Source organism: Trifolium pratense, linkage group LG2 (genome assembly GCF_020283565.1).
Source record: "Trifolium pratense cultivar HEN17-A07 linkage group LG2, ARS_RC_1.1, whole genome shotgun sequence".
Classification (NCBI taxonomy): Eukaryota; Viridiplantae; Streptophyta; class Magnoliopsida; order Fabales; family Fabaceae; genus Trifolium; species Trifolium pratense.
In genome coordinates this window covers 71,388,265-71,416,200 of record NC_060060.1, presented here as the reverse complement: position 1 = coordinate 71,416,200, position 27,936 = coordinate 71,388,265, and the positions used below count along the sequence as shown (strand labels likewise).

The window sequence follows — 27,936 nt, the reverse complement described above, 5'->3', positions numbered from 1 at the left end:
TTGTCTTGATGTCCAAGCTAGGTCTTCAGACACAATACAACTGTAGGAATTGCGGCCAACCCTATATTATTTTCAAAAATATAATTTGTTTGTTTCATGTGTTACCAAACAAAAAAAACGTAAAAATATAATATAATTATATTTTTGTTTTAAATAACATTCCTTCAGCCGACTTCAATAAAACTTGCTGAGCAAGGCTCGTTTTGCCCAGGCGCACGTGCTTGAATATATAATTGAAGCAAATCTTGACTGAGATTTGAAATAAAAATTCTGCACTAAAACAGAGCATCAGGATGCTGTATTTTGATGCTACAGCACCTCAGTCCAGCATCTGGCTGGTTGGCTTTTGCAAAAATGTAGGCAATCAAAATACCAACAACCTCATTAAAAACCTTTCCTGGAAAACCCCAAGGGATAAAACCAAGGATAGGGAAAAAGAGTGCAGTGAATTTAATGAAATCTAAAAGACGGAAGACCCATTAAATTACTAATATAATCTCCTTGAACACTCGGTGGAACATTGTCCCACCAGTAAAAACCATTAACATTAATGCCTAAAGGAGCCATTCTATCTGCACAACAGTTCCCTTCACGATAAATGTGAGTCGCTCTAAAATGCATGGTTTTAGTCAACGTCAAGCAATTGAACCATCTATTACGAAGCTTCCAAGGGACAATGCGGGCGGACTTAAAAGCTAAATTAACCAATTGTGAATCGGATTCAATCCAAAGATTGTTCCACCCTTTTGAATGAGCAATCTCAATAGCACTCATAACACCTATAAGTTCAACATGAAGGGCGTAAGAGTTTCCAATATTAATAGAAAACCCCCCAAGAAAAGTAGCAGTATTGTCTCTAAAAATACCCCCACAAGAAGCAAGACCGGGGCTACCCAACGCTGAACCATCTGTGTTGCATTTAACCCAATTATAAAGCGGAGGTTGCCACAATTGATGACAAGTGCTTTGGGATGATGGACATTGACATTAAAAGCTTTCAAAATGATGAATTCCTGCATGGAAATGAAAGAAGCTTTTTTAGATAAATTTCCAGATAAAGAAACATTGGAGATAATTGAGTTGACCGCAGATCTCCAATGAATAGATTTTCCCTCAAATCTATGTTGGTTCCTGCACCACCGTATAGTATTAAAAATATTAACAACTACAGAAATAACAACAGTTTTACATTGAAAGTTCCAATTTTTGTTACAAATATCAAAAATAGAACTAACAGTACTTGTGTCAACGTGCAAAGAAAGAACAGAGGCAAACCAATGCCAAATATCCTTAGAAAAACAACAATCACAAAAAATATGATGTATGGTTTCAGCAGCCTCCCCACAAAGATTGCATTTGGAGACAATATAACAACCTCTACGAGAGAGAAGATCATCTGTAGGTAATCTATTATGCATGATTCTCCACATCAAACAAGAATTAGAGGGAGGAATATCCTCACACCAAATAATTTTAGCCCAAGGAATATGTTGCCCTATAGGTCTGTGAAACAAGTAAGCATCTTTAAAAGAAAGGACCCCGATATCAGAATGAATCCATCTTAACTCATCATTAGCTTTACTAATTGGAATAGAGACAGAATTTAATAACGGCACCAAATTAGGATAGCTCGAAGTAATAGAGTGAGGAATAAGCCAATGGTCATTAGCAATAAAGTGTGCCACCTTAGCCTATAATAGAGCATGAGAATGGCGAGGAATATCCAAAAGGTCCACCAAAGGGTCACCCACCCAAGAATCTGTCCAGAAATTAATCTGGTCACTCTTACCAAGTTGCCAACAAGTATTATCAGTAACACTAGGTATGTGACGATTGATACTTGACCAAATAGAAGAAGAAATATGATAATCAATAATACCATAACTACGCATCACTCTAGCTTTGAGAAGAGACGCCCAATGATTAGATGATGAAAATAGCTCCCAACACAATTTAAGATTCACAGCTTCATTAATATGTCTTAAAGAATGAAGACCAAGACCTCCTTCATTGGTGGGAGTGCAAACTTTATCCCAAGCAACAGTAACTAATTTACGCTGATCTACATTACCACTCCAGATGAAATTTCTAATCCACCTGTCAACATCTTTCAACAGACTAATAGGCCAAGCATATATCATGAAACTATAGATCAACATTCCATGAATAATACTCTTAACAATTTGAACTCTGCCTGCAATGGATAAAAGAGAGGCTTTCCAAGCAGCTAATTTAGCTTTAATTCTATCCGCAATCAGTTGAAGATGGCATGCTTTTGGCTTCCCTTTAAAAATAGTCACACCAAGATAAATAAAAGGCAAAGTTCCAATAGAGAAACCCAACATATCAGCAATTCTATTAGTTCTGGTAGTAGAAATAGATCCAACATAGAAAGTGGACTTAGATGGGTTAATGATTTGCCTAGAAGCTTCTCCATAACGTTGAAAAAGTCCCCTAAGAACATTAATATTAGCTAGAGTTTCCCTGCAAAAAATCATAACATCGTCAGCATAAAGAATATGAGAGGGAACAGAATTACCCCGAGTTCCAGGAATAAGCTGAAGAGATCCATCTTCAACAAGCTTTGTAATGCTTCTGCTTAAAACTTCCCCTGCTAAACAAAAAAGAATAGGAGATAATGGATCCCCTTGACGAACCCCTCTTCTGCAAGTAAAGTAACCGGACGGCCGACCGTTGATAACAATAGACAGACATGCTGAATGAAGAATCACTTTGATCCAATTACAAAACACGAGACTAAAACCAAAAGTGTGAAGCACTTTTAGGAGAAAGTCCTAGTCTAAAGTGTCAAAAGCCTTCCTAATATCAATCTTCATGACAAGATTACCACCAAAAGTTTTGTTATTTAACATGTTAATAGCCTCAGATGTCAAACAAATGCAATCAGAAATTTGTCTCCCTGGAATGAAGCCTCTTTGATTGGAAGAAATGATGGTAGGAGAAACCTTAGCAAGTCGACTTGCCAATATTTTTGAAATAATCTTGAACTTGAAGTTAGCAAGAGCAATAGGCCTAAAGTGATTAATAGTGTAACGACCCAATTTTCATATTATTATTTTTATGTGTTAAAATATTTTATTTAACGTGGCATTTTAATTAAGTTAATAACTAGAGTTATTTATCGAGTACTTTAGTTATTAAGCGAGTAGAGAGAGAGTTAACGTGTTATTGGGCCAAGCCAATTGGGCTTGAGGCCCAATGGGCCTTGTGTGTGTGAGGGGGCGCCATATGGCCATGAAGGAAGGGAGAAACATTTCATTTCTCATGGTTCTTGAGTTCTTGAGAGGAGAAGAGGAGAGCTTGGGAGCTAGAGCAAGGGGAGAGCTAGGGATTCGAGATCTTCGTCGTGTTTTCTTCGAATCCAGGTAAGAGAGTAGATTTCATATTCGTGGGTGACTCGAGGAAGGGGAGAATGTCGATTTCTCCTCACCCGAACTTCCTCCACCCCATTTTCGTTTTAGCTTAGAACGGATTTTCTTGATGGAAATTGTTCCTAAGGTTCTTAATATGTTTAACATGCTTTTAACATGATTAATGAACGAAAATAATGGTTAAAAACGAGTTTTCTAATGGATTAAACTCAAGAACTTTGTGTTCTTGAGAGTTTTGATGAAAAAGTGTTCAATCTTTACTTTTTCGATGTTTATGACGTAGATCTGAGAAATGAACTGTCCTTTTGTGTTTATCTATGTTTGTTAAGCTTGAATACAAACTCTTTTGGGATTTATAACATGAAAAATGGGATTTTTGGGTGATTTGGTGTAGAAAACGCCAGAATTTCGCCCCTGGCGAAATTGTTTCGCCCCAGGCGAAAATTGGTCAGTGAGAACCAGTCATTCTGCAGTTATTTCGCCCCAGGCGAAAATGTTTCGCCCCAGGCGAAATTGTGTCAGTGAGGTTTTTCGCCTCAGGCGAAAATGTTTCGCCTCAGGCGAAAATGTTGCAGATTTCGCAGTTTTTCATCTGCGATCTTCCTTTGCATGTAGTTTCGAATCAGTGTCTTATTCTTACATGATTGTTGATGATTGTTGATGCTTGTTGATGCTTGTTGATGCTTATAACGATTGTTAATCATGTATGAAGTATAAATGAAGTATATTAAGGTGTTAATCAACTTAATAAAGAAGGATATTAGAATTATGTTATTCTAATAAAGACGGATATTAAGGTATTGATTATCTTAATAAAGACGGACGTTGGATAGTGTTCCACGTTATTGTTGACGGGCTATATGCCAAAATTGTTGATGAATATATTCATGAGTTTGAGTGCATGCATCATGAATATTTAGGGATATTGGCTTGTCCAATAAAGAAGGATATCGAACTATATTTGTTTGATAAAGACGGATATCGGAGGTGAAATACTCTGATAAAGACGATGGTACCACATGCATTAGAGGTGTCTAGAGGACATGACATGAATGTGAAGCATTAGATTGCATTAGGGATTATGTGTGCATTTTATAATAAATGATGTTTGACACATACTTGGTAAATGTTGATTGTTAATCCGTATGTGAGGAGCAGAGTCCGTCATGACTATAAAATGAACAACGTAGGGTCCGTCATGACCATAATCTGAACAATGTATTTGTTGATGTTTTGGTATTGTCCGAGACGACGTGAAACTATATGTTTGGTGTATTTTGTGAATGATTGATTAGGTGATAAATGAAGTATATGCATGATATATGAATATGCATGAATGATGTTGATGTATATGTATAATGTATGATTATGCATGTTTTTATGAAGAAGTGTTTAAGTACAATTTACTTACACTTGTATATTTTGAGTATGTTATCTAACTCTCTTTTATGTGTTATGTGCTGGACCGTTGGGGGTCCAGATTTTACAGGATTTTGTGGTATTCGATGTCGAGTCGTCGGTGAAGCTCCGCTCTGATTGTGACACGGGAAAAGGTTTTATATTGTATATAAAGTCTATTGTCTAGGTTGTTTTGTATAATCAATAAATACATTATTTGATTCAAAGAATTGTATAAACACTGTTTTTACTAATTAATTACATTAGTATTATTTTGATAGAGGAGTGTAATACTCGAACCGATATTCAATAAATTAAATGTGATTTTCCGTTGCGTATTTTGAAAAAGATTTTACTAAAAGTAGAAATATATAAATAATGGGTTTGGGTGTTACAATTGGTATCAGAGCCCCGTTGTCTTCGGACTGTGTGGGTTATGTGTCGATCAGAGCAGGTCTGTGCAGTCAGACCAAGTGAGTATTGTGTGTCAGTCGCGTTTGTCTAACAATTTTGTGTTGTTTGTTTTGTGAAATCATTCATGTTGTTCATTTAGGAACTATGAGTGGTGTGAATTGGATTAATAGATCCATTGTTTTGTTGAGTAATGGTGTGAGTGCTATACTTCTATGTTTATAATAGTTGTATATGCGTAGAGTTTAACCTTTTTGTAGTTTAAACTTGATGGATTGATGCTTATTGCTAATTGTTGATGATCCGGCATGATGTAAAACTGCATGTGAAGATCCGGCATGATATAAAACTGCATGTGGTAATGATTTGAAATAATTTTAAAAACTAATATTATTTCTTGAAGATTTTGGTGAAAATATAGAGTTATTTTCTTTTGAGTGAGTGAAAATTAATTTTCAAAATGGTGAGAAGAGTAGGATATTAATGTGTCCTGGTATGTGTTTGTTATATGTTTGTTTATAACATGTGCTAGATGATTACTAGGCATTTGAATTGCTATGCGTTTTATGAGTAAAAACATGAAGATCTCATAATTCTATGTTGTAATTGTGATGCATGATTCTAATTTGTACTTTCAAGTATATAATGATGTTATATGCTTGATGTTTTGGATTTTGTGGATTAGTGAGTCGAGAAAACGAGAGTTTAGTGAGCGTAAGTTCAAAACCGTAGCAGAGCACCCAGATTTTTGGATGTGCTCGCTAGGTGAAGAATGAACCTCGCTGAGTCTCGCTAAGTCTTGCTATATCCTGTGAATGTTTTTGACTTGTCTCGCCGGGAACTCGCTAGCTTTTGCTAAGCGAGGGAGCCAGACAAGAATTTTATTTTGTTGATGTCGTGTCCTAAGTTGATTGGATGTGAGTTTCTTGTCTTCTTGTGTTTGTTAGGACTAGAATAAATGTGAGTATGAATTATTGCTATGCAATGTTCATTTTTCTTGTGTTGTTTTGATTTCCTAACTTTGAGAAGTGAGGGAAGTATAGGTCACTTGAATGCTTGCATGAATTTGTGTCAGTGTTTAGGTATCGTGGGTTAAGTTTTGTCCCCTGTATGCGACATGCGTATAAACGATGTCGATACTAGTTTCTTCTTAGGAAGAATATGTTTAGAGACGATAGAACCGTTAGGTGTGAGCACCGGAAGTTCTAGTGGAAGAGTACGAGTGAGTTTGAGATAAGTGGGGGAGAAGGTTATATTCCTCTGAGATGTTTCGAACGTGAGAAGATGAGATGAGTAGAGATGTTCTTGAAGCGGAATATTCAGGAAGTGGTGACGTTGTTCGAAGTGGAATGGATGGGAGCAACAAGTTGTGAGAAACTACTAGAAGAGAAGTTGTCGGACCAAGTGTTTCATCGTGGGGCGTTAGTGAGATTGGTTAAGTGAGATGAAGAGAATTCGAGACGGTTGGAGATCGTGTGTTGCACTAAAAGTTTGAAGGCATCATTTTTGTGGACCAAGGTTGAAGTACCTGTTTGATCGGAAGGAGTCGAATATGAGGAAGAGGAAGTGATTATGATTCTTGAGAGGTGATGATTTTGAAGTAAGTTGTCATCCAAGTGGATCGGATGTTGTAGCGGATTCTTGAGTAAGAAGTTTTACGTGAGTCGTGCATTTGGTAGTAGGTTGAATTGGTTGAAGAATTTGGAGTTCTAAGTCTAGTGTGTGAAGTAATTTTCATAAGAGATGTGAAGATTAGTGAACCGTTGGTGTTCATTAATCGATGAAGGGAAGTAGGCTTTAAGGTAGACGAGAAGGGAATTGAGAAATATCATAATAGGATTGGTATGTTTGTTGAATCTTTGGAAGTGAGGATTGTATGAGTAGTCGAGTTTATTCGAAGATGGAAGTAGGATAACAATTCGAAAGATTTTGTGAGAGGCTTGCCGAAGAAAGGGTAATTGGATTTGGATAATGACAGGGCAATTTGTGTCGAAGTTGAATGAGATCCTAGAAGTGGAGATGAAGCTAAAAGAGAAGTATTATTTTTGAATGATGAAGAATAAGAAAGTTAGCCGTTGGAGAACGTGTTGAGAGTGAGTAATAGGAGGTCATGTTGGAAGTGACTTGTGTTAGGTGAGAGTTTGCGAAAAGGATTACCGCACATATGAGTAGATGTTGTGTTTGAGCACATATAGTAAGGAGTTGAAGGTGATGCCTAAGGTAAGTGTCAGAGAGCATTTGGTAGTGCCCACAAGATAAGAGTGAGTAAGTATTTACTAAGGAATTTGGATTCATGGAATGGAAGAGTCGGTAGAGACTAGTTTTGTTAGATGCATCGTGGATGTTGATGAGGTATGGTCACAATCGGTGACAATGAAGTAAAAGATTTTAAATTGTTTCATCATGGATGATGAAACGGTAGTGACTTGGTGCATAACTTAAAATGTATTTGGACGAGAATTTTGGAAATTTTCTAGAGATGTCATATTGGGATTAGACAAGGAGTCATGAGTAAGAATACTAAGACAAAGGTCGATTAGAATTTAATGGATGGGATTAGATCGTATGACGAGTATTTGGAGCTTTGTAGATTTAATTCAAGAGTTTGATTTTGGTATCGAATGTACTAAGGAGGAGTTTAAAGATAGCTATCCAAAGAGAGATGATGATTGGTAGATGTCGGAGGTGAATAAGAAACCGATGAGTGAATAAACGGAGAAGAGTATGCTTGTTGCAATGCAAGATGATGAGGAACATCGATAGATGGATTATGGGCGAATTGAAGTTGTCGTTTGGAATCAACGAGATAGAGGTTATGATTGTTTGGAGAACCAATTTTAGGCAGTAGCCTAATTTTGAAGTAGCAAATTGCTAAGGGATTAAGGAGAAGTGGTATTGGAAAATGTTGCGTTAAGGAATGCAAATATTGGTTGAGAGATTACTTGAGAACAGAGTAGTCGTATTGGATTCGACTCAATGTGAGAAAAGGAATTTGACGGTTAGAGACGGTAGTTTTTAGCATGTGTCAATGAAGTTTGAGAATGTTGGTCATCAAGTGATTGTTGGAATTGAAATATCGAGTGATAAGTTGGAATAAGATTCGAATATGAATAAGTGGTGTAGCACAGTTAAGTGATTCATGAGGGAATCAGAGACTTATAGGATTTGTGGAGTTATGGAGTTGTGGAAGTATTTTTACGGAGTGTGTTCAATTGGTTGTTTTAGGGTAACGTTGTGAGGCCGTAGAATGTGAGTCTATGGATGTTTCGTGCGGAGTGGACGTTTTAGCGGTTTGATAAGAATGGTTTATGCCGATATCATGATTGTTGACTATCTATCGACAAATTGAGGAACTGGCCGTCCTTGATCTCTTGTTGATAAATGGACAAAAATTGTGTTGGATGGGATAAACTAATTTTGTCTGTAACGACCCAAAATTTAGTATTCGTTATTTAATTATTTTATTACGCGAGGGCGTGATTTATAATTAAATGATTAAGCGGCAAATAATCATTTAGCGAGAACGTAAGTTAATGAGCGAGAAGTTATGTTGTTTGGGCCTTTGGGCGTGGAATAGGCATTGGGCCTAAGCCAAGTGGGCTTGGATCCATGAGAATGGAGAGAGCTATAAGTAGCATAAGTTTGGGTGAATAGTCTCATAAGTTACAATTCCATGAGAAGTTCAAGAGCTTAGCTAGGGCAAGGAGCTCATGAGGGAGAGGAAGAGCTCGTGGGAGAGAAAGAGAAGAGCAAGCTTGTGGATTCGTCGAGCTAAGGTACGAGAGTTAGATTACATATTCGTGAGTGATTCGAAAGAGGGGAGGATGTCGATTCCTCCATTCCCAAACTCTTTCCACTCTATTTTCTTGTGGGTTTTGTGGGTGATTTTCTTAATGGAAAATGGATTCTTTTGATCCTAACATGTGTAGTGAACTCATGGTAGATGAGGTAAACAACTTTGGGGAGTTGAAAGTGGGTATATGTAGATGTTTGATCAATGATTTGCATGTTTTGTTAAACTTGCTTAATATGCAAGAAATTGACATGATTATGATTGTTTGAGGTATTTGGATGTTTGGAAGGGATGATTAATGTTCCTTGATACCATATATGTTTGAAATGACTGTTTATATGAATTTATAACATGTTTGGATGAATTTTTGAGTTGATTTGATGTTAAATCGCCTTATTGAAACTCAAGAACAGATATTTTTCTGGTATAGTTCGCTAAGCGACCAGGAGTTCGCTGTAGCGAACATGTTCGATGAAGCTCGCCAAAGCTCGCCATGAGCAGGTGACTTCCTGGTGAGGTTCGCCAAGTCTCGCTAAGGCTTCGCTTAGCGAAGGCCTCTGTGACAGCAAATTTTGTTAATGTTTGTAAGTGTAATTAGACACTTGTAACATGGTTTAAGGGTATCCTTACATGATTGTTGATACATGTTGATACTGTTAATACTTATTGTTAATCATTATATGATCAATAAACGTGTGTGCAATAAGTTGTAGCTTAAAGTGAGCAATGTATATGTTTTAGCATTAATTTGCAATGATAAGAGAATGATGTATGTTTTATGACATAAGTGTAAATGAAACCTTGTGTGTATAAAAATGAGTATGCAGATAATTATCATGTGAATAATTATGAATTGAGTGATAGGATATTGTGTTATCCTAATGTGTTAGATGTTGGAATTGTGTTTCCGCATCAGTGAATGAATAGCTTCGAGCTAGATAGCGTCATGTCTTTGATGTGTTTAAAAGTAATCATGCATTCATGAATAATTGTGTTATGGGAATCATGTGAATTCCAATAATTGATGAAAATGGTTTATGTTTATGAAAAGTGGTCGAAGATGGGATCATGTTATCCGAGATCTGGAACCCATATCCAAACATGATATAAAACTGTGTGACTCCTCTTTATGAGTGAGATGGTTGATGATAACCGAGATCCGACATGATTTTAAACTGTATTGATGATGATCCTGCATGATCTAAAACTGACACCATCCAGCAACGATGTAAAACTGAATGAGATGGTCTAAGTTGGCCAGCATCCTGCATGATGTAAAACTGATGTAGAGTCCGTGCATGACTATAATCTGAACAGTCCGTGCATGACTATAATCTGAACAGTCCGTACATGACTATAATCTGAACAGTCCGTCATGACTGAAATCTGAACAATGTAAATTGGTACCACATGCATTAGTCGTGTCTAGGGATGACATGACATTGGATAGTTGGCATTAGATGCATTAGGGTAAATGCACATGTATTTGATAATTGTTATGTGACAATATCTGATTGGATTGTAATGTGTTTTCCGTATGTGTTAAGCTTTGGTATTTACTAATTGTTTAATACTGTGATTGTTGCCATGACTTGGTATGTGAGTAGAGTCCGTCATGACTATAAAATGAACAAGTGTAGAGTCCGTCATGACTATAAAATGAACACTTTGGTAGTGTCCGAGAAGACGTGAAACTATATGATTGGTGTGTTTGTAAATGAATGATTAATTGGTAGTCGTATTTGACGATGTATGTGCGTGAGTTAGAAATGTATGATAGCGTGTGAAGTGTGTAGTATACTACTCACACTGATATTTATGTTTATGTTTTCTAACTCTCTGCTTTGTGTTAATTGCTGGACCTTTGGGGGTCCAGGTTGACAGGTTATGTGTTAGCCTCGTCCGAGTGCAATGGTGAAGCTCTGCTCTGATTGAGACACGGGAAAAAGGGGTTTTTATATGTATATGCATGTAGTCCTCTTAGTATACTCTGTTGGTCTTAAGCTTTCATTTGAAAAGTATCCGTTTTGTATAACTAATAACGCATCGTTCGATGCGAGGTTTTGTTTTTAGTTCATTCGAATATTTTACTAGATAAATGTATTAGTATTATCTTTGAATGAAGTTTGTGATATTCAAACCAGCGCTTTATAAATCAGATTTTCAATTTTTCCGCTGCGTATTTTCGAAAAAGATTTTATAAAGGCAGAGTTAATTAAATAACGGGTTTGGGTGTTACAAAGTGGTATCAGAGCCGGTCGTCTTCGGACTGTGAGGTTAGGTGTCAATCAGAGCCGGTCTGTGCATTCAGATCGAGTGAGCATGTGTGCCAGTTGTGTCTGTCTTTTCTTGTTGTGTGTACTTGATGCGATTGATACTTATCATTGTTATAAGTTATCAAGTCAAGTAGTGGTTGAGTATTTTTATGCTTAAAGTTTTAAAAATTTGTGTGGTTTGAACTTTTGGTTTGTAGATGCTTATTGCTAATAGTTGATGATCCAGCATGATGTAAAACTGCATGTGATGAAGATTTTGTTGAAAACTTAAGATTATTTTCTTTTGAGTAAGTGAAAATGAATTTTTCACTAGAGTGAGAAAGGAGTAGGATGTAAGTATATCCTAATGTGTGTTGTTATATGTTTGTTTATAACATGTGGTAGATTGATTACTAGTACTTAGTGTGGTTCTTTAATTGAACTATGTGAATGTATTCTCATGATGAGAACTTGTTTTAGAACATGCTATGTTTTATACATGTTTGAGTAGATGTTGTAAGTATGCGGGCAAATGAAATGTAATGCATGTACTTGACTCGATGTCTTGTGTACATGGATGTTTTGTTGTCTTACATATATTTTAGTTATAAATATATGTATTGACATGTTGTTGTGTTTATGTATGCTAGTTGTTACGTAGGTTGTTACATTAGCATAGATGGGAATAGTGTGTTTATGTATTTTGTAGTGGTGTGTATGTCAAAAGGACTGCACCGGGGTTTTGAGTAGATGCTTAGATATCTTACCTTATGTTTACCCTTTGCATACGACATGCATGTGAATGCTGTCGGTATTAGATTTCTCTTGGGAGGAATAAATTTGGAATCGATAGGACGGTTAGGTGCTTACACCGGATGTTCTAGTGGAAGTGTAAAGGTGGGTTTGAGATAAGTGGGGGAGAAGATTTTGTCTCTCCAAGATGTTTCGAACGCGAGGAGTAAGGACGAATAGAGATGTTCTTGAAGTGAATTGTTTAAGATTGAGTAGCATTGTTCGAAGTGGAGTTCTTAATTGGAGAATATTTTTGGAGGAAGTATCAGATGATCATTTCGGAGTGAGTCGGAATGAAGTTGTTTAGCCGTAGGGAGAATGTGGCCATTGGGGAACGATGGAGCAGATTGAATGTTAAGTGAACACCGTTGCTGGGAAACGGAGAAGACGTGTGCGTCAAGGGTAAGAAAACCTAGTGATGATCATACGACGAGTATGCGAATGGTGGGTACCTTGAGGGTTAAGTTAAGTGGGAGATTGATGTCAAGGATGGAAGGTGTGGTTAGGGAACTGAAAACCCGATTACAATCAGTGGGACTGGTGGTGTTTCTAGCGGAACTCGTAGCAAGAATGTTCCATTGTTTGGTTGTCTTTCACTTGATGGTTCATCCTCAAAGAGGAGGAAGAGTGATAAAGATGGAAGCTTTGTTGATGAAAAGTTTTCAGAGGAATCTGATGAGAGTTGTGTTGGAATCAACAAGACGGAGATCATGGTTGTTTGGAAATCAACTTTTGATAGTAGCTGAGATTTAAATACAGAATTACTAGGTGATCAAGAAGAGCCTAGGAAGGATTTATAAAGGTTGAGTATGTTTGAACCGAGTAGTCATTTCTTGGAAGGATTTGAGAAGCTAAGTGCGAAGTGTTACCTTTGGATGTTTGGGGATAAGAAAGTTAGCCTTTGGAAACGTGTCGAGCACGAGTATTAGAGAGACGTAAGAAAGTGACTTATGTCAAGTAAGAATTTGCGGAAAGGACTATCTCACACATAAGTGATTGTTGTGTTTGGAAAATGTGTATTAAGAATTTGGAAGCAATGCTCAAAGTAAGTGTCAAATGATGTTTTGTAGCAATTGGAAAAAGTTAACTATGAAATGGAAAAGTCGGTGGAGATTAGAGATGTCGGACACATCGTATCTATGGGAATAGTATAGTAATACCATGTGGGAAGGAAATAAATGATTATGGATATTTTCGTCGTGAACGGTGGGATGATAGTGAGTCGACGAGTGACTTAAGGTAATATTTTGGATAAGAATATTTCGACGGGAAATGATGTCGGGAAGGTCATGTTAAGGAAGTCAGAAATTGGATAAGAGATTATTTGGAAAATAAAACAGTTATGTTGAATGTTCGACGCAATGATTTGGGGAATTGCAAGGAAAAAGAATTTGACGGTTGGATAGTATATTTTTGGCATGTGTTAAGAAATTTGAGAAGTTAGACAGCAGATGAGTGTAGAGGTTGTGCTACCGAATGAATAGTTGGAATGAGATTCGGCACAGTGAAACGACTTAAGAAAATGTTGAGAACCTATGGAACTTAAGGAGTTGCGGAGTATGCAACAGAGGTGTCTATTCGGAGTGCATTAGACGGAGTAGAATTTGTTTTTGGGGCGGTGCTGTGAGTACCGTAAGATGTTAAGAGAAAATTTTAAGTAGTTTGATGAGAATGGTTTATGCCATCATCACGATTGTTGACTATCTATCGACAAATCAAGGGATTAGCTGTCCTTGATCTATTGTTGATGAGTAGACGAGATTGTGTCGATTGGGATTGACTGATTTTGTCAAACTTGGTTTGGTTTGGAGTTTGTATGTTGTGTTGGTACGAATCCGGAAGAAGTGTGAATTTGAATCGGAGTTTGTGTAAGAGACCGTATCGGTTAAGGTATTATGACTAGAAAACCCGTTGGTTAGAATGCAAGTTGGGAATTAGAAAGTCGGATGAGAGAGTTTATCCGGAGTTGTGTTTTAGTCGGGTAATTTTCGAGGGCGAAAATCTTTTAAGGGGGGTAGAGTTGTAACGACCCAAAATTTAGTATTCGTTATTTAATTATTTTATTACGTGAGGGCGTGATTTATAATTAAATTATTAAGCGGCGAATAATCATTTAGCGCGAACGTAAGTTAATGAGCGAGAAGTTATGTTGTTTGGGCCTTTGGGCGTGGGATAGGCATTGGGTGAATAGTCTCATAAGTTACAATTCCATGAGAAGTTCAAGAGCTTAGCTAGGGCAAGGAGCTCATGAGGGAGAGGAAGAGCTCGTGGGAGAGAAAGAGAAGAGCAAGCTTGTGGATTCGTCGAGCTAAGGTACGAGAGTTAGATTACATATTCGTGAGTGATTCGAAAGAGGGGAGGATGTCGATTCCTCCATTCCCAAACTCTTTCCACTCTATTTTCTTGTGGGTTTTGTGGGTGATTTTCTTAATGGAAAATGGATTCTTTTGATCCTAACATGTGTAGTGAACTCATGGTAGATGAGGTAAACAACTTTGGGGAGTTGAAAGTGGGTATATGTAGATGTTTGATCAATGATTTGCATGTTTTGTTAAACTTGCTTAATATGCAAGAAATTGACATGATTATGATTGTTTGAGGTATTTGGATGTTTGGAAGGGATGATTAATGTTCCTTGATACCATATATGTTTGAAATGACTGTTTATATGAATTTATAACATGTTTGGATGAATTTTTGAGTTGATTTGATGTTAAACCGCCTTATTGAAACTCAAGAACAGATATTTTTCTGGTATAGTTCGCTAAGCGACCAGGAGTTCGCTGTAGCGAACATGTTCGCTGAAGCTCGCCAAAGCTCGCCATGAGCAGGTGACTTCCTGGTGAGGTTCGCCAAGTCTCGCTAAGGCTTCGCTTAGCGAAGGCCTCTGTGACAGCAAATTTTGTTAATGTTTGTAAGTGTAATTAGACACTTGTAACATGGTTTAAGGGTATCCTTACATGATTGTTGATACATGTTGATACTGTTAATACTTATTGTTAATCGTTATATGATCAATAAACGTGTGTGCAATAAGTTGTAGCTTAAAGTGAGCAATGTATATGTTTTAGCATTAATTTGCAATGATAAGAGAATGATGTATGTTTTATGACATAAGTGTAAATGAAACCTTGTGTGTATAAAAATGAGTATGCAGATAATTATCATGTGAATAATTATGAATTGAGTGATAGGATATTGTGTTATCCTAATGTGTTAGATGTTGGAATTGTGTTTCCGCATCAGTGAATGAATAGCTTCGAGCTAGATAGCGTCATGTCTTTGATGTGTTTAAAAGTAATCATGCATTCATGAATAATTGTGTTATGGGAATCATGTGAATTCCAATAATTGATGAAAATGGTTTATGTTTATGAAAAGTGGTCGAAGATGGGATCATGTTATCCGAGATCTGGAACCCATATCCAAACATGATATAAAACCGTGTGACTCCTCTTTATGAGTGAGATGGTTGATGATAACCGAGATCCGACATGATTTTAAACTGTATTGATGATGATCCTGCATGATCTAAAACTGACACCATCCAGCAACGATGTAAAACTGAATGAGATGGTCTAAGTTGGCCAGCATCCTGCATGATGTAAAACTGATGTAGAGTCCGTGCATGACTATAATCTGAACAGTCCGTGCATGACTATAATCTGAACAGTCCGTACATGACTATAATCTGAACAGTCCGTCATGACTGAAATCTGAACAATGTAAATTGGTACCACATGCATTAGTCGTGTCTAGGGATGACATGACATTGGATAGTTGGCATTAGATGCATTAGGGTAAATGCACATGTATTTGATAATTGTTATGTGACAATATCTGATTGGATTGTAATGTGTTTTCCGTATGTGTTAAGCTTTGGTATTTACTAATTGTTTAATACTGTGATTGTTGCCATGACTTGGTATGTGAGTAGAGTCCGTCATGACTATAAAATGAACAAGTGTAGAGTCTGTCATGACTATAAAATGAACACTTTGGTAGTGTCCGAGAAGACGTGAAACTATATGATTGGTGTGTTTGTAAATGAATGATTAATTGGTAGTCGTATTTGACGATGTATGTGCGTGAGTTAGAAATGTATGATAGCGTGTGAAGTGTGTAGTATACTACTCACACTTATATTTATGTTTATGTTTTCTAACTCTCTGCTTTGTGTTAATTGCTGGACCTTTGGGGGTCCAGGTTGACAGGTTATGTGTTAGCCTCGTCCGAGTGCAATGGTGAAGCTCTGCTCTGATTGAGACACGGGAAAAAGGGGTTTTTATATGTATATGCATGTAGTCCTCTTAGTATACTCTGTTGGTCTTAAGCTTTCATTTGAAAAGTATCCGTTTTGTATAACTAATAACGCATCGTTCGATGCGAGGTTTTGTTTTTAGTTCATTCGAATATTTTACTAGATAAATGTATTAGTATTATCTTTGAATGAAGTTTGTGATATTCAAACCAGCGCTTTATAAATCAGATTTTCAATTTTTCCGCTGCGTATTTTCGAAAAAGATTTTATAAAGGCAGAGTTAATTAAATAACGGGTTTGGGTGTTACATTGTCAAACTTGGTAATGTGTAGCGTTTTGAGCGTTTCGTTGGAGGGTCGGATACAGGAGTTATCCGGAGTTGTTTTAGTAGCGTAATTTTCGAGGGCGAAAATCTTTTAAGTGGGGGAGAGTTGTAACGACCCAATTTTCATATTATTATTTTTATGTGTTAAAATATTTTATTTAACGTGGCATTTTAATTAAGTTAATAACTAGAGTTATTTATCGAGTACTTTAGTTATTAAGCGAGTAGAGAGAGAGTTAACGTGTTATTGGGCCAAGCCAATTGGGCTTGAGGCCCAATGGGCCTTGTGTGTGTGAGGGGGCGCCATATGGCCATGAAGGAAGGGAGAAACATTTCATTTCTCATGGTTCTTGAGTTCTTGAGAGGAGAAGAGGAGAGCTTGGGAGCTAGAGCAAGGGGAGAGCTAGGGATTCGAGATCTTCGTCGTGTTTTCTTCGAATCCAGGTAAGAGAGTAGATTTCATATTCGTGGGTGACTCGAGGAAGGGGAGAATGTCGATTTCTCCTCACCCGAACTTCCTCCACCCCATTTTCGTTTTAGCTTAGAACGGATTTTCTTGATGGAAATCGTTCCTAAGGTTCTTAATATGTTTAACATGCTTTTAACATGATTAATGAACGAAAATAATGGTTAAAAACGAGTTTTCTAATGGATTAAACTCAAGAACTTTGTGTTCTTGAGAGTTTTGATGAAAAAGTGTTCAATCTTTACTTTTTCGATGTTTATGACGTAGATCTGAGAAATGAACTGTCCTTTTGTGTTTATCTATGTTTGTTAAGCTTGAATACAAACTCTTTTGGGATTTATAACATGAAAAATGGGATTTTTGGGTGATTTGGTGTAGAAAACGCCAGAATTTCGCCCCAGGCGAAATTGTTTCGCCCCAGGCGAAAATTGGTCAGTGAGAACCAGTCATTCTGCAGTTATTTCGCCCCAGGCGAAAATGTTTCGCCCCAGGCGAAATTGTGTCAGTGAGGTTTTTCGCCTCAGGCGAAAATGTTTCGCCTCAGGCGAAAATGTTGCAGATTTCGCCGTTTTTCATCTGCGATCTTCCTTTGCATGTAGTTTCGAATCAGTGTCTTATTCTTACATGATTGTTGATGATTGTTGATGCTTGTTGATGCTTGTTGATGCTTATAACGATTGTTAATCATGTATGAAGTATAAATGAAGTATATTAAGGTGTTAATCAACTTAATAAAGAAGGATATTAGAATTATGTTATTCTAATAAAGACGGATATTAAGGTATTGATTATCTTAATAAAGACGGACGTTGGATAGTGTTCCACGTTATTGTTGACGGGCTATATGCCAAAATTGTTGATGAATATATTCATGAGTTTGAGTGCATGCATCATGAATATTTAGGGATATTGGCTTGTCCAATAAAGAAGGATATCGAACTATATTTGTTTGATAAAGACGGATATCGGAGGTGAAATACTCTGATAAAGACGATGGTACCACATGCATTAGAGGTGTCTAGAGGACATGACATGAATGTGAAGCATTAGATTGCATTAGGGATTATGTGTGCATTTTATAATAAATGATGTTTGACACATACTTGGTAAATGTTGATTGTTAATCCGTATGTGAGGAGCAGAGTCCGTCATGACTATAAAATGAACAACGCAGGGTCCGTCATGACCATAATCTGAACAATGTATTTGTTGATGTTTTGGTATTGTCCGAGACGACGTGTGTAACGACCCAATTTTCGTATTATTATTTTTATGTGTTAAAATATTTTATTTAACGTGGCATTTTAATTAAGTTAATAACTAGGGTTATTTATCGAGTACTTTAGTTATTAAGCGAGTAGAGTGAGTTAACGCGTTATTGGGCCAAGCCAATTGGGCTTGAGGCCCAATGGGCCTTGTGTGAGGTGAGGGTGGCGCCTTATGGCCATGAGCTAGGGAGAGAACATTTCATTTTCTCATAACTTTGTGTTCTTGAGAGGAGAAGAGGAGAGCTTGGGAGCTAGAGCAAGGGGAGAGCTAGGGATTCGAGATCTTCGTCGTGTTTTCTTCGAATCCAGGTAAGAGAGTAGATTTCATATTCGTGGGTGACTCGAGGAAGGGGAGAATGTCGATTTCTCCTCACCCGAACTTCCTCCACCCCATTTTCGTTTAGATTGGAATGGATTTTCTTGATGGAAATCGTTCCTAAGGTTCTTAATATGTTTAACATGCTTATAACATGATTAATGAACGGAAATAATGGTTAAAACGAGCTTTCTAATGGATTAAACTCAAGAACTTTGTGTTCTTGAGAGTTTTGATGAAAAAGTGTCAATCTTTACTTTTTCGATGTTTACGACGTAGATCTGAGAAATGAACTGTCCTTTTGTGTTTAGATATGCTTGTTGCACTTGAATATGAACTTATTTGGGGTTTATAACATGAAAAATGGCTTATGTGAGAGTCTTGAGAGTTTAGAGTTTGAGATGAGAAATGTAGAAAATTGTTATCTATGAGGTCTGAACCTTTACGTGCAATTTTGACCTCTTTTCGTTGTGAACTGGTTTTAGTGGCCAACATAAAAGTTGTAGCCCTGTTTGTTAGCTTTCCAACGAGTATATGTGCGTCTCCATTGGACTTTCGTAGCCCAAGTTATGATCGTTGCAATGAGAGGCTGTCCAATATTTCCGCCTGAAACGGCAGAGCAGTGAGCAGCCAGCCTTTCAGATGTTTTTCCGCCCCAGGCGTAAACATTTCCGCCTCAGGCGTAAAGTTCCGCCCCAGGCGTAAATATTTCCGCCCCGGGCGTAAATACTGCAGTTTTCACCAATTTTTCATCTGCTGTCTTCCTTTGCATGTATTTTCGATCAGTGGCTGATTCTTACATGATTGTTGATGATTGTTGATGCTTGTTGATGCTTGTTGATGAAGAATGATGTGTTGATGAATTGTTGATTATATTTGTGAATTATAATTGTTGTTGATTGTTGATGATGTTTGTTTAAATATCAAAGAAGTATATTAAGGTGTTAATCAACTTAATAAAGAAGGATATTAGAATTATGTTATTCTAATAAAGACGGATATTAAGGTATTGACACTAGTACAGAAAACACTTTTTACATCTGGCCAAAACCCCATTTTACATCTGACCCCAGTCAGAGGTAGACGTACAAGAAGTAGTAAGTTTACGCTTTTTACATCTGACATTCGCCAGATGTAAAAGTATCCCCTTTTACCTCTGTTCTCGTGTTTCAGCTGACCAATTTTTTTTTTTAATTAAATTGGACCTTTTACATCTGACCAAGTCACCAGATGTGAAATAGTAACTTTATTTAATTTTTTTTCTTTCAAAATCCTGCAGTTCTTTCTTTTTATTTATTTTATATTTTATATCCTATTTTGTAATTAAAAAAAACTAAAATAGCATTACAATTCAACATTCAACCAAAATACAATTATATAATATGATCAAATGTCATTAAAGCAAAATACCAAGTCATTACAATTCAAGCAAAAAACCAAGTCATTACAATTCAAGCAAATACCAAGTCATTCATCCAAAATGTTAATTCAACATTCAAGCAAAATACCAAGTCATTACAATTCAAAAGATCACAATTCAAAACATCATAATGAGAGGGTACTGAAACAAAAATGGACCTGAAGCTGCTTGGTGGAAAAGTGTAGACTGTGTGGAACTAAATGAAATGCAATTAGTTAATCACCTAAGTACTATTCTTTAAAACACAAGGGATCGTACAGCAGCAGCAACTAGCATAGCGCCCTTTCCATCTAAAAGTACACCAGAAGATGGTTTACTTGTATAGACTATTGCTTCTTTAAGATTGAATTGAAGTACTTTTCTACTTATGTATAAAGGACACTGCCCTTCTGATCTTCAACAACATGTATTCACAAACATTCCCGGCCATCTGCACTTGCTTCTGCAGCATTCAAAATTGACATTGTTCCAGACAAGGGAACCAACCTGCCAGAGATAATTTCTGATTAAATGAGATAGCATACACGTTTAATTGGCCTACACAAATTTCAAGCTAAGAAAACACTTTGTTCAACTGGCATCTTTTAGAAGAGACTAGGAGCAAACAAGAACCTTGATTTACATGTGAGAACGAAGAATGAACAAGAATGTACCTAATATCATGCATTTGTAATTTTGGAAGATGGTTGTGATGGTTCCACAGATGGTTGTCCAATTTGGAAGAAATCGTGCATTTGTAATCTTGCAGCTTTTATCATGTCCGTGGAAAGAGGAACCGAAATTAGAACCACAGCTGAAGCTTTCTGCAGGAGTCTTCAGCAAGAGCTCTCCATCAAATGTTTCTAATCATAAGCTGCTGCGTAAACCAACTTACCAAATAACAAAACAACCGACGAATAATCAAAGCATATTAACTACTGTGTGCAAGGACAGGACCAATACACTATGCACATTCTGTAATGAATTACCAAATAATGATTTTCTCATCAATATACAAAACTTCTTCAATCATAATTTTCTCCACAAGGGTTTACTCCAGCCATCACGCCTAATAAGGCTTGTATTTCATGACTGGAAACAAACTTAAGGTGTGGAAAAAATAAGCTAGACTCATTCTTTTCTATATTTTATTCCCAGATTGCTTGAGAATTCACATTATTACAAGTAATGGATTGAGCATCAGTCTGACTACTGTACAAATTTACTATAGTAAGGTAGAAATGAACAAAAATGGCATCTTCAGGAGAAAAAGAATACCAAAGAGCAGCTATCACCTTATCAACAAATTCACTGTATTACTTGATTGTCACGCTAGAGTCGCCTTCTTGCCTTTTACATCCCTTGACTGCAGCCATTAAAAAAAAAAGGCATAGCTAAAACACAGTGGACAGATTTTATTTTATTTTCTATCAAGTGCGATGGACAAAGAAAAACATGAAATATCTCATTACATAATTATTATCTACCCAATTAAATCAAGAAAATAATGCAATTACCCCGTATGGTACGTATTTACTTAAAGAAAATCTAGGATAAATATATGCTTAGTCATCTTAACCCGTTGTGATACATAGGAGTCTTTTCTTGGTACATGGCTCACTCATGTAGGCTTGAGAAATCAAAGAAAATGACTCCATAATAGAAACTTGAGGTTAACATCACACAAAAGTCTATCATCTTTTATGGTTGAAGTTACATCACCATTTTCAGTCACTGAAGATAATTTGAGATAGATTTTAGTGATTTTAAAATGTATGATTTTAGTGATTTTAAAATGTATGAGGGTTTTAACAAGTTTAGACATATTTTGAACTTGCATGAAGAAATATTTTACGTGACTGACTAGTGAAAAAGCAACAATTATTATGTTGACTCTTCAAAATATTAACTGAAGGTTTGCTAGAGTTGTCTTATTATACGAGCTGATGTGTTTTAATTGTCGTAGCACAAATCTCATGGTCAATTACCCAGTATCCACCAAGCAACAAGCTCCGACTCACATCCCTAAACAAGGTTTGAACTCACTCTGGCAGAAACTTAATATGTTTTAAAATTTGAAACTCAGATCACCTCAATGGTGTAGCATCATCTTATTCAGCTTTTAAGATATGAAAGTAAGTTGAAACTGATTCAAACATTTTTCCCCCAACTTCACATAAAGACTTAACAGAAAATATAAATACCAGAGGAAGAGAGGACATAGGGATAGGGAAAAACCTGGGCAGCAACAGAAAAGCAAGAGAGAAAGGATCAGTTTTAAGCTAATTGAATGATATCCTAAAGAATTCAAAGAGACAAAATACCTTGAGTGGGTGCAGGACAACCATTGTCCGAGGAGCTGTTTTGTTCAATTCTTCCCTAACATGATATTCAAGGCGACTGACAGATATCAAAGTGCTATCACTGCAGAAGAAGAATTTTATTTGAATTATGTACTACTGAAGTTAAATATCAAGTTTATTTCAAATTTTAAATGCAAAACCAGGGTTTATGTTATTGATCTTCTTGTTGCGGATGAGGTACACTCAATGAACAACAAAGCTTCACACATGCACTTTCCAAACAAAATTACAATACAACCAAGGAAGAATAAGACATAATGAAAACTTATGCAAACAGAACAGTGTCCATGGTGAAATAATTAATTTGGAAAAGACACTGAAATAGCTTCTACGGAATCTAGCTCGGATACTGAGTGTAGTATTCTGCTAGACACATATCAGAGAAGAAGTACTATATATATTCCTACAGATATTCCATACTGAGTGTAGTATTCTGCAAGACACATATCAGGAAGAGAGAAAGTAATAACAACAGGATTTCTTACTTTCAATCAAAGGAAATCGAATGCAGACAAGCTCATCCTTGAGTTCACCATCAACAAAATCCCTAGCATGCCAAACACAGGATTTCTCATTCCCAGCATGCTCTTGAACATACACAGTAGGTATAACTGCAACAATCAATAACCATAAAAACTTAGTATAGTATCAAAATTGCGAAACAAAGATTAAGATGCAACAAAAACAAAATTCAACAAAATCACGTACTGAGATGATTGGCACAGATCTTGAGGGTTTTGGATTGCCTCATGAGAAGCCTAACTTTACCAGTAACCTTATGCTTCAAAAACTTAACAGTACCAGCACCTCTTTCCTTCCACTGATTTCCATCTTTATCGAACCGATAAAGCTTCGATTTGCTGCGATCAATGAAAACGATGAACAATGTAAGTTAAAACCCTAAAACGAAAGAAAAAGGGAAAAATATGAAATGGAAAAGACGTACAGATCTAGAATTGCGACTTCGTCTTCTTAGCCTGTAGTGACGGCAACCTCTTCCAGTTTGACGATGGTAGCGACTTGTGCTCCGGTATCTTCGTCATCGCCGACGGCTGGTGCAGAGAGGCTTCAATTTGTTTCACTGACTTCGATTTGGGATCTAGGGTTCGCGAACCACCGAGAGAGATGACGAAATTGAGAGAATGAGTGAGAGAGGACGAGTGAGAGTGAGGGATTGTTGTGATTGAGAGAGTTTCGAATTGAGAGAGGAATTGAGGGTTTGTTGTTCTTGAGGGTTTGGTAAAATCGCGTGACCTTCCTATTGTTCTTGAGGGTTTGAAGTTGGCGAGAGTGTATCAATCCTCTCAGTGTTTTTCTGACTTAAAGTCACTTATTTGGTTCCAAAAAGTTTGTTTTTTTTTTTTTTACTCAACATGACGTATTACATCTGACTCTATTATGGCCAGATATATATTTATTTTAGATAATTTTCGCCATAATTACAATATTGCCACCGCGTTCAGTTTTGTTTCTGGTAATATTAGAACCAGATGTAATAAGTTATGTCTATATATTTTTCCCTTCAGTGGATATTAGTATCAGATGTAAACGCTACTCCATATAGCGTTTTACATCTGACATATGCTCGTCAGATGTAAACTACTTGTGTAATATGTCATATTTGTACTAGTGTGATTATCTTAATAAAGACGGACGTTGGATAGTGTTCCACGTTATTGTTGACGGGCTATATGCCAAAATTGTTGATGAATATATTCATGAGTTTTGAGTGCATGCATCATGAATATTTAGGGATATTGGCTTGTCCAATAAAGAAGGATATCGAACTATATTTGTTTGATAAAGACGGATATTGGAGGTGAAATACTCTGATAAAGACGATGGTACCACATGCATTAGAGGTGTCTAGAGGACATAACATGAATGTGAAGCATTAGATTGCATTAGGGATTATGTGTGCATTTTATTATAAATGATGTTTGACACATACTTGGTAAATGTTGATTGTTAATCCGTATGTGAGTAGCAGAGTCCGTCATGACTATAAAATGAACAACGCAGGGTCCGTCATGACCATAATCTGAACAATGTATTTGTTGATGTTTTGGTATTGTCCGAGACGACGTGAAACTATATGTTTGGTATATAATTGTAGATGATTGATTATGTGATAAATGAAGTAATATGCATGATATATGAATATGCATGAATGATGGTGATGTATATGTATAATGTATGATTATGCATGTTTTTATGAAGAAGTGTTTAAGTACAATTTACTTACACTTGTATTATTTTGAGTATGTTATCTAACTCTCTTTTATGTGTTATGTGCTGGACCGTTGGGGGTCCAGATTTTACAGGATTTTGTGGTATTCGATGTCGAGTCGTCGGTGAAGCTCCGCTCTGATTGTGACACGGGAAAGGGTTTTATATTGTATATAAAGTCTATTGTCTAGGTTGTTTTTGTATAATCAATAAATACATTAGTTGATTTAACATTTGTATAAACAAGTATTTTTACTAATTAACTACATTAGTATTATTTTGATTGAAGAATGTAATACTCGAACCACAACTTTTATAATATCGAACATTACTTTCCGTTGCGTATTTTGAAAAAGATTTTTACTAAGGTAGAAATATATAAATAATGGGTTTGGGTTTTACAACGTGAAACTATATGTTTGGTGTATTTTGTGAATGATTGATTAGGTGATAAATGAAGTATATGCATGATATATGAATATGCATGAATGATGTTGATGTATATGTATAATGTATGATTATGCATGTTTTTATGAAGAAGTGTTTAAGTACAATTTACTTACACTTGTATATTTTGAGTATGTTATCTAACTCTCTTTTATGTGTTATGTGCTGGACCGTTGGGGGTCCAGATTTTACAGGATTTTGTGGTATTCGATGTCGAGTCGTCGGTGAAGCTCCGCTCTGATTGTGACACGGGAAAAGGTTTTATATTGTATATAAAGTCTATTGTCTAGGTTGTTTTGTATAATCAATAAATACATTATTTGATTCAAAGAATTGTATAAACACTGTTTTTACTAATTAATTACATTAGTATTATTTTGATAGAGGAGTGTAATACTCGAACCGATATTCAATAAATTAAATGTGATTTTCCGTTGCGTATTTTGAAAAAGATTTTACTAAAAGTAGAAATATATAAATAATGGGTTTGGGTGTTACAAATAGCATCTGCTTCATCAGACTTAGGAATAAGAACCACATTATTAGAGTTATAGTTAGGAAGAATCCAACCATAGAAAAAAATTGCAACACGGCCTTGTACACATCATTCGCAATTATGTCCCAATAAGTTTGATAAAAAATAGCTCTGAAACCATCTGGACCCGGAGCCCCGTCTTTATTCATAGAAAAAACAGCATCGTGAACCTCCTGCATACTAGGAAGACAAGTAAGAGAAAAATTTTGATCATCCGTAATAAGGTTAGGGATAACTTGATCAATAATACCATTATCAAGACACATGTTAGGAGAGCTAAAAATATCTTTAAAATAGTTTACAACATGACTCTCAATATCACTTGCATTAGTTATCAAATCATCACCATTACGGAGAGAAGAAATAAGCTTAGTTGCATATCGAACTTTGGCTAACTGATGGAAATACTGAGTATTACGATCACCGTCAGTATGCCACTTAATTCTCGCTTTTTCATGCCAGAAGTCTTCTTCAAAGTGAAGAGCCTTAGCATACTCCAACTTAGCAACTCTTTCCTGCTCCATCAGAATATCATTATAACCAGTAACATCAATATGTTGCTGAATTAAATCCAAATGAGTAGCAATTTCTTCAACTTTTAAATGCACATTACCAAACACATTATTATTCCAATTCTTAAGGTGAGACTTAAGAGTTTTTAATTTTTGAGATAAAATAAACATAGGGCAACCATGGATAGAAGAATTCCAAACCTGCTTAACGACATTGACACAGTCATCATGTTTAGACCACATACGAAGGAATTTGAATGGAGAAGCATGTCTCACATTATTGTTGTTGTGAAGATGTAGCATAATGGGATAATGGTCTGACTCCCTTTTAATGAGCGTATTGCAACTAATCGAGGACCAAGCATCAATAAATAAAGTATTACAAACTGACCTGTCCAACCGTTTTTCGGTATAGCCCCTACCTCTTCTACCATTTGCCCAAGTGAAGCGTGCCCCTTTAGTAGGCAGATGAATAAGATTATGAGAATTGGTCCAATCCTGAAAATCTTCATAACAAATTCTGGCTGGAGTATTACTTCCCCTATATTCATGCATGCCAAGAATAGTATTGAAATCTCCAATAAAGCAACGAGGAAGATCACCATTTGATTGCTCCGCATTAAGAGCAGCCCATAGATCTCTTCTCTTTTGATAATCAGTTGAAGCATAAATAGCACTAAAAACCATGTTTTGCTCAGAAATTTTGATCATAAATGAAACATGTTGATTTGAAGTGTGCAAGACAGTAGGATTGATATCACTGGAACACAAGCACCAAAGATTGGGATCATTAGTTCCTCTATCATTAACGGCAAAAAATTTCATATTAACAGAATTAAGTAAACTCTTAGGAAATTTATGAAAATGTATCCAAGGTTCAGCAATAAAGAAAAAACTAGGTTTGTGTAGAGTACATAACCTTTTAAATGCCAATTTAGACGAAGGGTTGACAATTCCCCTTATGTTCCAATAGATGCAATTCATTTGGCAAGATTTCGGGATCCTGCCCTAGTGAGGGTAACACGCGTCCTGGCTTGCTGCTCTTGCTTTTTCTTTGTCTTTTTCTGCGACTTAGTGAGAACAATCTCGAAAGGTTGATCCTCTGTGTTGTCTAGAGCTAATTCTGCTTCCTGATTATTCCTCTGTTCCTCCGCCATATCCGCCGGATTGAATTTTAAGATTTGCACATCCTGATGAACCACCTTGGGTATATTTGGATTATCATCATTGGCATTGAAATCATGCTCTATTGTCTCTATCGCCTCATCAGTAAGCTTGTCACTGATGGGGGTGTCCGGCACAAATTCAGGCACTTCCTGAGTTATTCGAAGATTCTCATTACCATTCACAAGCTCCTGGTCTTCATTTCCAGACTGGCTAATGTGATTAACATTCACAACATCCTCTTTATTATGTTCATTTGCATCGGGTTGTGCTTCACTCCCACTTGCAGTTTCATTATTAACAGGTTGTTGCCTAGGTTGATTCTGACGATTATCACGCACCTGTATGAATTCTTTCCGCGGTTTAGAAACCTTTTTACCCATGTCACGAGCTTCAGTTTCAACGGTTTTATTCCGTTTGCAATTAGCATTATTATGACCAATATGTTTACAATAGTCACAAAAATTCGGGAGATTTTCATATTCTATCTCAACGAAGAATGCAAATCCCTTACGTTCTACTAATACTTGATATCTGAGCTGAACGCTTAAATCTACATCAACAAGAATACGTGTGTGTGTTTTGAAATTCTGTTTTAGTTTATTCATTT

At 36.4% G+C, this 27,936-nt stretch overlaps 2 pseudogenes; both read right to left on the bottom strand.

Moving 5' to 3' along the window:
• Window positions 1-275: 275 nt before the first annotated feature.
• On the bottom strand, window positions 276-27,203 carry LOC123905363 (annotated as a pseudogene).
• Window positions 20,148-23,999, bottom strand: LOC123908604 (annotated as a pseudogene).
• Window positions 27,204-27,936: the final 733 nt, after the last annotated feature.